Raw genomic sequence first — 12,752 nt, 5'->3', positions numbered from 1 at the left:
AAACCGACCGAGTTCGTTGTGCACTCGTAAAACAACAAGTTGGGTTGTGAGCTTGTAAAACAACCGGCTGTAATCGGTAGGATTATAGTGAAATTCCCAAGAGGTCTTGGGGAGTGGATGTAGGTGCTGGGGTGCACCGAACCACTATATGTCCTTTGTGTTTGTAATGCCTCTAGTTATTGTCTAACTAACACACTTACTTACTTAGATAAATTGCTTGCTTAATTCTTATCCGCACATCCTTTAGTTGCAAGCATATTTAATCAAGTCGAAGTCTATACATCAAACCCTTGCTAAGTTTAACTTTCACTGTGCATCTATACAACTTAGCATAGTTAATCAAAAAGTTTTAGAAGTAGCATAAAAGTTTTAAAAGACCCAATTCACCCCCCCTCTTGGGTTGTATCTACTGGACAACAAGTGGTATCAGAGCAGGTGCTCAAATATTATTTGTAGTCTTAACCGACTAGAGCCAAAGATCATGACAACTCAAATAGATAGTTTTCTAGGAGAAGGACAATCAATTGATACACCTCCACTGTTTAATGGTATAAACTACCCACATTGGAAAATACGCATGCGCATTTTTATTCAATCACAAAACTATTATTTATGGAAAATCATAACAAATGACCTTCACACACTCTCTCATATTAATGAGAAGGACTTAGTACAATTAAATGCTAATGCTATGAACATATTATATTGTGCTATTCAAGAAATAAAGTTTAATGAAATTTCTGCATGCTTATCTGCTAAGGAGATCTGGGATACTTTAGAAAATATTTATGATAAATCTCAGATTAGCTCTCATATGCTTCAATTATATACTAACAATGAGACTGCAGAAAAGGGTGATGAATCTCCCTCAGTCGAGTCGACTCCAAGTAGCTCAGAGTCGACTCCCAAGTTAGTCGAGTCGACTCCAATAAGATCCGAGTCGACTCCGAGGCAAATCAGCTTCCTAAAGACAAAGAAAAAGAGGAAGCAAGAAGAAAGGAAGAAAGAGATAAAAAGGAAGAAAGCCTTGACCAAGAAAGAGTCAAGCCAAAAAATAAAGGTTAGGAGCAACAATGATGATATTAGCTCCAAGAAACTACAAGAGGTAACTGACTTGTGCTTTATGGCACAAGAATACAAGGTAAAATCTGAATCTACTCTTACCTCAAATGATTTTCAAGAAGAATTCTCTTATGATGAATTATTAAATGCTTTTCATGAGTTGTATAGTGAATGTAGAAAATTAACTGTAAAGAATAAAAATCTTAAGAAACTAAATTCTGAAAATGAAAGCTTAAGGTCATTTTCAGAAGAATTGATTCAGAAAAATCATAGCTTAATTAAAGAAAATCAAAACTTAAGTAAAGAAATTAACCAATTAAGATGTTTTATTAACAAATTCACTGTAAGTTCAGAAAGATTAAAAATGATGTTTGAAAGCCAACATGCTGATTTTGATAAATCAAAATTTAGCTTGACTCCTTCACTTAGCCATAAATCTCTAGAGAAAAAGGTTATCAATTTACCAAGCAAACCATTAAATAAGATAACTTATTTCAAAAATGAAAAGGATGAGAATAACAACTTTACCTATCGTTCTAGTATAATTAAATCAAATGGTAAAGTTATTACTATTAAACAGATATGGGTTCCAAAAGGAACCATATGTCCTAACTCTCAAGGACTCAAGCAAGCTTGGGTACCCAAAATGAGAAAATGAGGATGTACACATAGGTGTACCAAGGTACCTATGGAACATAAAGAAACTTAAAAAGTTATTAACAAAAAAAAATAATAATGAAATCAGTAATTCTTGCATCTCATCATTATTTGTGCTTTAGTATTTGATATGATTTGCTAGTAGTGATCAATTTTGTGATATAGAAAATACTTTTGGAAATATAATCAAATCTCTTCATTTTTTAGTATACTTTACTCATTATTGGATAAGTTGCTAAATGATTAATCAATTTATTAAGAATAACTCTATGAATTCTCTATATGCTTGATTGAGAGTTATTATCCATGGCATTATTGTTTATTGATCATAGATATGATAATGTGTACTTGGTATGCTTTTGAATATATGCACTATGAATACCAAGAAACCATCCTTGGCATATAAAATCAACTCAGGCTAGTATGTACTTAATCTCAAAAGACCTTGCCATAGGCTTACTTAGATTATCTACTTAAAGGTCAAAGTTTTGCTATGCATGCAAACTAAGGAAACAAACAAAAATCATTTCTAAATCTAAAGATGTTGTTTCCATCTCCAAGTTTTTCAAAAGCTTACATTGGATTTATTCTTGAAAAATAAAACTGAAGTATTTTTCTGTATTTACTAAATCTTGTAAAAGTGGTTCAAATGATAAAGGTTTCCAAACTGTGAAGATCATGGCACAGTGTTGAAAACCAAAATCCTGATAAAGGTTATACAGAAAATAATATTAAATCCAATGATTTCAGCACCAAGGACACCATAAGCAAAATAGGATTAATAGAATTCTTGAAGAAATGAAAAAGACAATTATGTATGATAGTCATCTACTTAAATAATTTTTAAAAGACTATCATCACTGCTTGTCATACATATGATTTCTATTTTTGATGAAAATTTTGATCTTCTGAAAAATGGAAAATGAACCATTGCATATCTTTCATATTTTTCAGTCGTACATGTTATTATGAAAATAATGCCAAATCTGATAGAGATATGTCTATCCTTGGATATCATTCATCAAGCAATGCATATAGAACATTCATGAAAAATTCTAGTTGTAGAAGTATCAATTCATTTTATTCTTTATGAGACTAATGATTTATTATCAAAATACTAAAATCAAATTAAATGATTAATCTTTTACATATGCACTTAATGAAGAAAAATTGATGACTACTAAAAGACTAAATCAAGAAAAGAGGAAATAGATCTTGATAAAGATTCTTGCATGATTAGAAGTAAAGATCATCATTATCATGTGCTTGCTTCATGAGCTTTATATTCTGTCAAATGAATGTGTAGAAGTCACTCCTATGTGGTTACTTCATTAAAAAGGAGATCTATGAAAAATAACCACCATATTTAAAAATACACATTACATATATGATAAAGCAATATGTGATTTAGAACAAGCATCAAAAGCATGATATATAAAAGCTTAAGCAACATTTTTGATAGAAAGTAATAGTGATAAATCTATGCATCAAAAAGATGAATTTGTGATATCTTATTTGCTCAAAGTATGCATTGATGACATCATTTTTGGTTATACTAATGAAGAGTTATATTGCAAAGTGAGTTTGAAATATGATGAATGAATTAACATCTTCTCTCAAACTCCAAATTAAGACAAACAGGAAAGGGGATCTTCATTGACCAACGTTAGTCCACAAGAAAACTCTTATAGAAGATTGGCATGAAGAAGGTATATCTATGACCCCATCTTGTAGAATTTGAAAAGGATGAGCAAAGTAGATCTATTGTGTTAAAGCTGTATTGAAGCATGATAGAATAATTATTTTATCATACAGCTAGTAGACCAGATTGTATGCTCATTATGTGACCTTGTGCAAGACTTCAATCTAACTTTAATTAATCATATTTTATTGATAACAAATAAATCATAATCTGAATTTTGATAGAAACAAATGTTAAAGATAAATTGATTAAAACATAGTTAACATATCTTATTGATAATTATCTTAAGCAAATAGAATCTAAACTAAATTGACTTAAACTATCTTGGTTAATGAATCTATCTCTTTAGTTCAAATGATATGTGCTTGCTTATATTTAGGCAATCTCTTGAGTAAAGTGACTCAATATTCAACTATTGTCATATCTTATATTGAGTCATCTAGTTATAAAAAAAAAATAAATATGTTGGATAAATGTTTTGTATCTTGAAGAAACTAATGACTTTCTTTCAAGAAAGAAAAGGAGTTTGTTAATAATACAGGATCCTTTAACAAGAAAATGAGAGATCTCAACTTGAAGGATATCTCCATGTAAGATACAATAAACATTCACATGCAAACAAGAGAGAGGACCTTCTTCAGCCAAAAGTTCATACATAAGAAATCTAGTAGGTATTTGACTGAAGAATGCAGAATGAATTGGTAATTCTAGATACTTCTCTCATAAATTCATTGAGCAAAGTCAATAACTTAAATCTTATTATGGCATGATTAAGGTCTTTAATTATTAATTTTTGATATCATGTCTATATATACATATATTGATTGACTTATACGTTTAGAAATTGTTTCATGGTTTGCCCAAACTATAATATATCTTTGCCTATGTCATAATCATGAAATACACAAGTTTATGCATAAAATTTTGATTTAAAATAACTTGTGAGAAGTTATGAATCCTTGAGCACAATGAAAATATTGTTTGCATAATATACATCTATATGATACATAAGATTATTTCATTATTCTGCTCTTTCATGTAAATTACTTGAGAATAATGAAGAGAGAGAGAGATAAAGAAAAGAAAATGGATATTACTCAAGAGATGAAAAATCTAGGCAAAAGCAAGTACTCCAATCTTAAGGAAAAGCAAAACAAGCATAAAATATTCGGCACATTTGGAAGGGATAAAATCTATAATTAATTACACTCAAACAGGAAGAGTTTGAAGTAAACATTTTAACCTTTCTATATTGCTCATCATAGGAATGGTGCCAATGGGGAGGCTAGTGGTAGTACCCGGCACTATTTGACCCAACTATTCGGTGTAGGGCATATTAGGGACGGCACAAGAGGGAGGCTAGTGGTAGTACCTCGTGTCCCTTCCAACTCCACCGGATAGGGAGCAAATACAGTATAGAGCATAAGAAAGTAAAAATGAAAGACAAAGTAAATGAAAATATATAAGAAGAATCAATTCAATTCCTTAATCACTTGAAAACACACTTTAAGGATGAAATCATTGCAAGATTATATTTAAATAGGGGGAGTTTATTTGAAAAGTATTGATTTGGATCCTTGACATGCTTGTTCTTAATATTTTAATGCATGATTTAACACATGAGATGTTTTGCATATGGTATGATGTCTTGATTTATGGGTTCTCAATATTTTGTAATGCTTCATACTTGGACAATTTGATTGAATGTTTGAATTGCTACATAACATCTTTTGTTTGATCCTATTGAAAAGAAATAAAATAGATTCATTCACAATCATTGTAGAAAGGAGAAGAGAAGAATATCTCTATTTAGAAAAAATAAATTGATTTTGATCTATCTTTCTACTCGCCTAACTTTGATACATAATGTCCTAATACTTGTTAAAATATCCTTTATTTTGTATCAAAACTCAAAATTAAACACAAAGATTCTGAAAGTGCCTTAATGTTATTGAAATATGTACTTTTCAATCGTAATAATTTAAGATGAGCTTCAATGTGAAAGATACATATCTCAAATCATGATTTAAAAGCCTCTATTGAAAATCTTTATAAAATTCAGAATCTGATTTTTAAACTCAATATGATTCCTATATAAAAACTACAGTTTAAGAAAAATAGAATAATTCTGATGCCTTGATTGTTTGACCCGATACGCATCTGAAACATATCATTTCTTATCCTTACAGTGTACCAATATTGGTCCAAATGATGTGTCTTTCGATGATCTTGATTGCAAACAAAAATTTCTAAATATATAATTTTATTTTGATATTAAAAAGAGATTTATTGTGTTTCATGTATACATTGCTGAAAAACTGTGATTAAGTAATTGAGTTCTATAAATCTATATACCTCAATGATCATCTATATGTTTTTCTCTCCTACATTCTTCAAGACTTCCATCAGAATATATATAGAGTGAATGATCTTAAAGCTAGAAATATTTCAGCTCACTCAAATGATTCTAAGAGAAAGAAAATGTAAATGCTTTTGAAAGAAACTGAGCTTAAAATGAATCATTTTCTGTTTAATATTTCTATACATTTTCTCTAAGATTAAGAGAAAGCATAACTTGTTCTTGAAGGATTAGAAAGAGTAATTGCCACAAATTTTGAATAATACTAGATTACTCTACATTCTCGATATCATAGAATTTCAGTCTTATTCACGTTTATCATTAAAATCTGAAATTCAACAATAGAAAAGAATGATTAAAGAAGTACGCATCTTTTGAGGGGGAGCTTTAGATATTCAGTATCTTATCCTAAAGTTACTTCAATTTGATGTATACCTTAAATCTTATGGATTGATTTTTATGAACTTCCTTATATTGCAAGACATGCTTTAAATTACCTTGAGATGAGTTCTATAAAGGTTGTCTTATCTCAAACCCTGAGTCTTATGAAAATAAGCTGAAACTTATAGAAAATATATTTTTGAGATTGACAATTTTATTGAACATTATCTTAGGATTCTAAACTCTTAAATGGAATGATCAATTGAGGGGGAGAAAGAAAATTTCAGAAGGAGAGGTCTCACGGAACTTAATCGCGTATATCTATAACTAAAGGAGAGAGGAAGAATACAAAATGAAAAATGATCCTAATACTCTCCAATATGTATCATCTGAAATTTAATCTGAAAATCTTTATGATACACCTTGAGGCGTGTTATTTGGTTAGTATATCTTATGCATAAATCATGAACCAAATTGCAAGTTGAGCTTAAAGAGCCTCTAACTCAATGAAAAAGGGGGAGAATAACGTGTAAAATTTTCTTGAGCATCTTTTAGAAAACCTATTTTGATATTCACTAATGAGTCCTAATTGACTTGATCTTTAGAACTTAAATTGTGTGCCAATTCATATTTTTATGTATCAAATTGTGCTTACTTTCTAAAGAAATAAAAGAAAGTCTTTAAAAGAGCTCTAAGATGTATCAAAAATTGCATGATTTCATATTTTGGTATTTATGCCACAATATTTTTACACCATAAAAGCACTTTGCAATCATACTTAATATATTGCTCTTATACTCAGAAAATTAGTTAAATTGCTCTCATGTTGATAAAATACTTAATAGATTGGGCACAAGATCTTAAATGAACAAGCTTTCACACTTATTATTGAAGAGAGGTTAAATTTCCACTTCTTGAATTAACCTAAGGAAGATTCCACCTACACTTGATTAAAAAAACTATCTGTGGTATCAACTTAGAAAACTTCTTGAAAACTATCTTAATTGGCTCTGATCTGTGCTCACTAATCTGATTCCAATATTATTGCCTTAAGTTATATGATTCATATCCTTGCAATAATTTAACATTCAAATTAGAGTACAATAAGGGAAAGAAATATTTGAGTGTTCTTATCTTTGTGCTTAATGTTTTTCTATCTTTTTGATGTTGTCAAAAAGGGGGAGAAATATCTAAGTATATGCAAATATCTAAGTATATGCTCATAATGCCTTTATGCTTTGAATTGAATACAAATCAGCTTAAGATTGTGTTAAGCTGATTAAATCTAAAGCATTATCATGAAGTATGTTTTTACATATATATGTTTTCTACTTCATGCAACTTAGCTATGTATTACTTCTAGAAATCAATATCTTTTATATTGCATATACTCCAAGTTTTGTCATCATCAAAAAGGGGGAGATTGATGACCCAAAGATTGATTCATAGATTGATTTTGATGATCACAAAACCTTGAAGTATAGATACTAATGTTTATGTTGCAAGGAGAAAGATATTTATTTTGCAAGGAACATAGCAAGTTGGGAGAACACAAGAAGGCCTCCAAAGCTCTCAAGTTGGAAGAAAGCTACAATTTATTGGCCCAAGCTTAAAGTTCAAAGGATTCAAATTGGAGGAGTAAAATCAAAGGAAAAAATTCAAAAGAATAGTCTTCGAGTCGACTCCTGAGGAATTCGAGTCGACTCCAATGTTTACCGAGTCGACTCCGGAGAAGTATGAGTCGACTCCTAGGAGTCACAGGCAAAAATGTCAGAGAGCAGTTTTCGGGTCTGAGATTCGAGTCGACTCCAGTGGAACGCGAGTCGACTCCGATGGTTGGTAGGTCGACTCCAAAGAAAGCAAGAGTCGACTCTCAGCGGAACACAAGGAAAAAGTCAGAGAGCATTTTTGGGACTCTGAGATTCGAGTCAACTCCCGCATTGCACGAGTCGACTCCGAGACTGCGCGACCATCAACAGACAGAAGATCAAGTTACTGCCTCTGAGATTCGAGTCGACTCCCAGACAGCTCGAGTCGACTCCACGATAGCTTCACATCAAAAGGGAGAAGACCAACTTTCAGAAACTGAGAGCCGAGTCGACTCCGAGGAAGTTCGAGTCGACTCCAAGACTGGATGAGCCAAAAGACAGGATCGGGAGTTCGGGCTCTGAGATTCGAGTCGACTCCCAGGACAGTCGAGTCGACTCGAGTGGATCAAATTCAAAATTGGATCCACGGACTTCAGTGGATAAGCCGACTCCGAAATTGCCAAGTCAGCTCCAGAAGTTGGCGAGTCGACTCCAGGTTAAGACGAGTCGACTCCCAGTCAAGGCATGCACTTTAATTCAAATTTGGAACAGTGGCCGAGTCGTCTCCAGTAAAGCACGAGCCGACTCCTGCAACAGGCGAGTCGACTCCTGATCGCGCGAGTCGACTCCGATCCCAACGGTAACATTGTCAGGAAATGCAGACTGTGTCCAACGGCTCTTTTTCTTTTCTCTAACGGCTATATTCTTGTTTCCACGCCATCTAAAGCTATAAAAACAAGAAGAGAGCTAGGGGAGAACTCATGGAAGTGGGAGAGATCATCTAGGAAAGAGATCTCAAAGAGATTACAAAGGAAATCTCCCATAAGCACAAAAGGGCCATCCAAAATGAAATAGAGAGAAGAAGAGCATCCAAGTGAATCCGAAAGCTTCCTCTCCATCCGTGTGCTGCCTCGGGAATCCTCTACTTCATGCCAAATCAGAGGAGGATCAAGTAAAGAAGAAGCCGAGCTCCTCCATCTTCAAAACTCGTTTGAGGGCTTCTCTTTACTCTATTTGTTTATATTGTCATATTTGCTTGTTTAAGAAGCTTTGTTTTGTTTTATACTTTGTTTTAATATCTTGTAACTTGATTCAATCAAGAGATTGAATCAAGGGGTTAAGGTTTGTTGGTGAGCCAAAGGAAAAACCAACGGTGATAGGTTTGTTGGTGAGCCGAGGGTAAAACCAACGTGTAAGGGTTTGATTGTGATCCCGGAAAAACAATCGGAGAGGTTCTAGTCGGTGAGCCTGGGAAAACCGACCGAGTTCGTTGTGCACTCGTAAAACAACAAGTTGGGTTGTGAGCTTGTAAAACAACCGGCTGTAATCGGTAGGATTATAGTGAAATTCCCAAGAGGTCTTGGGGAGTGGATGTAGGTGCTGGGGTGCACCGAACCACTATATGTCCTTTGTGTTTGTAATGCCTCTAGTTATTGTCTAACTAACACACTTACTTACTTAGATAAATTGCTTGCTTAATTCTTATCCGCACATCCTTTAGTTGCAAGCATATTTAATCAAGTCGAAGTCTATACATCAAACCCTTGCTAAGTTTAACTTTCACTGTGCATCTATACAACTTAGCATAGTTAATCAAAAAGTTTTAGAAGTAGCATAAAAGTTTTAAAAGACCCAATTCACCCCCCCTCTTGGGTTGTATCTACTGGGCAACAAAAAATATGGTAATCAATCCTTAGGTTCTAATCATGCTTCCTAGAACCATGGCTCTGATACCACTGCTGAGTTACGTCCCGTTCGATGCGACGTTCGCAGCGGAATTCGAACGGAATGTCATTCATTGCATGAACGCGCCTCGGATCGTAGAATTCAAAAAATTTTCTGGATCCAAATCCAGAAGATCTTTGAATTCATTAGGGAGGGGAGATTAGGATCTGAGAAAGGTTGATTAAGATTCATAAAACTGAAACTAAAATCAGAATAAATTAATTTGATGATCTTATCTTCAAAAATTCTGCAGGTGAAGAATACCGCAGTCTGATGATCTATCTAGGTTTCTGTTTGAGCTACACAATTGTCCGGCCTCTACAGGTATCCACACGAGGATCTAATCATCTGAGATAGGGTCTTACCGGAGTGCTAGCTCCTTGCAAAGACCTCTCATGACTATCATATAGATTAGAAGATAAAAATTTACAATATACCTCCTTAAAGAAGAACCATTTCTTCTTCAACCTTGCTCGCGATGGAGGAAGAGGAAGGAGGAACCTTGCACGTGGATCTTCCTTGCCTTGCTACCGTGGAAGAAGAGGAGGATGAAGACCCCTTGCTGCCGTGGAGAAGGAGAAAGAAAGAAGAGGAGGCGTGGAGAGAAAGAGGAGAGAATTAATTCATAACTTCTCCCTTGCTACCCTTTTATAGATTGGGTTTAGGGCTCCTCCTAATCTTATTAGGAGTATGGGACTATAACCCACCCTTGGATTAATGCCAAGTGTCCAATCCTTGTGCTCATAGATGCATGACATGTGTCTATATAATCAATTGATTAATTTTCTAATCATATTAGGATTTCTAATCTCATTAGGAGAATTAATTGATTTGGGAGCATGCATCCTACGACGCCATGTGGACTTTAAAGTCCGCATAGTGTGAACATGACTTAAGTCATATTCATCCTACAACGACATGTGGTATTTAAAATCCGCACAAATCTTGGTTTAATCAAATTGACCCAATCATGAATCCAAATCAATTTGGGTCGAACCCAATTTGATTTGGCTCATTAAATCAGCCCAATTGCAATCCAATTGCAATCAATTCCACTTAATTCTTCTTCCATTAACTCACTAACACTTAGTGGGTTAATTCAATCACCAATCATATTGATGATTGATTTCTATTATGATTTCAAATCACAATTATGATAGTCTGACTAATTAAATCCTCTATGTGTGTGATCCCGTAGGTTCTATTCTGACTGGTAGTGAGAAATATTGAGATCTCCATCTTAATATCACTGAAACTCCTTTCAGTAGACTGAAACGATTTCAGTTCTACTCTTAGGGTTCACTGATCACCAAGTGAATGCCTTCGAGTCTCACAATCCACTAGTGACACCTAGCAGTATATGGTGGCAACCCAGCAGAATGGAATATCTGAACCTCTTGGTGCAGTTAGCGTATGATACAGTCCCTCTATCATGGATCCCGATGTGACGGAGGTTATGGATATCTCATCAAACCCCATCGTCCGTCATATGTCAAATTTATACAACTTTCAGTTCGAGATATGGAAAACTCTTTTTCCAAAATACCTGGCCAGGAATTTATCGAACTCAGTCTAATAAATCACATAGGATCACTCCTAATCTATCAAGGTCGGTAGATCCCATCTAGATGCAACCCTATTCCCAAATTAACCTACTGCAGCCAATTCGCACTACAAGGACCCGAATGCCTTGGGCCCAAGTTCACATGCTCGTCAAACTACAGCAACCTCATAGTGAATAGCTGAGGCATCGCAGGTCAAAGGACCAGTCATACAACTGCAGCATAAGTAATCACTGACGAGTGGATAGACATCCATGTGACTAATATCTTTGGTCATGCTAAGTTCTTTGTTCTCTAACAAGTATTTGCATAATCACTCCAGTGTCTCTACACCGTGGACTCGAGACTCGTCCATCTGACTAAGTGATATGTGCACTAATCTCAGCAGATCGATCACCGTCCCTCGTGATAGATCCATCGATCAGGAGCATTTAGAAATTAATCCCTAATGACACATGCCTCAAATTCTCAACTCCTTGAAATTATGCGTCATCATCTATTAATTTCTTGGACGATTCATGGACACATACAAACATGAATGAAAAATAAATTGCCCAATCTTATTTATTAATAAGTGTCCAATTACAAATTTATGCCCAGATTACAAATATGCGTCAGCCACGTTGGCTTCTAGGGCATACTTCTAATACTTATAACCTATGTGGACTGAGGAACACTGTAGTACGAATCTATTGGAGCTGATCATGGGCCGATCATGGTACTTGTGATTAGATTTGAATGAATTTGAACCCTTAGCCCGATGAGGATGTCAAGGCTTAAATGGAGGAAGTATGTGAGGATTCGTATGGGCATGTGCTTAATCCCACTCGGTTATTCGCTAGGTAGATCTTGAATACTTATATAGAATTAAGGAACCCAGATAATATCTTCCAGCCAGCCATTTTAGGTGAAGTTTAGAGTTATTACAACCTACATTACACCCTGAATGAAGAGTTATCTTAGGCGGAAATGTTATAGATGAAAGCATATGAAACTTGCCATATGTATGTGCTCACAGAAGCTATTTCTGCATGTAACTTAAACTGCCGTTACTCATTCAGCAATAGTGAATCCCTCAGCTGCTAGGCTTGTCTTCACAAATTCCAAGTCCTTCCTGTCCCCTTTCAAATGCAGTATCTATAAAGCAAGAACTACTTTGATGAAAATTGTCATCAGATACTAAGAAAATTAGGATGGACTAGACTCCTAAGGGGTATAAGTCTATAAACGACCGAAGGAGAGAGAAAGAGATGACTTGGCACGCGAGAGGAGGAGAAGGCGTGGGAGACAGAGGAGAGCAGCGTGGCTCGGTGGGGCGGTCGATGGGAGAACGAGAGAGAGAGGGAGAGAGCGGTGCATGCTCTGTTTTCGAACACAAGGGCGTGTGCCCCCTCCCGTTTCACGAACTGATGAGGCGCCGCTTTAATAAGCGGGCCTGGGCTTAAGCCGGCCTGAGCCGGACATCACAATAAGACATATTTTTTTTTTAGCTCTTG

The sequence above is a fragment of the Phoenix dactylifera genome, chromosome 2, assembly GCF_051530095.1.
Source record: "Phoenix dactylifera cultivar Ajwa chromosome 2, Ajwa_hap1_PhDact_Kaust_v1.1, whole genome shotgun sequence".
Taxonomy (NCBI): Eukaryota; Viridiplantae; Streptophyta; class Magnoliopsida; order Arecales; family Arecaceae; genus Phoenix; species Phoenix dactylifera.
Note: the sequence above shows the minus strand (reverse complement) of the source record.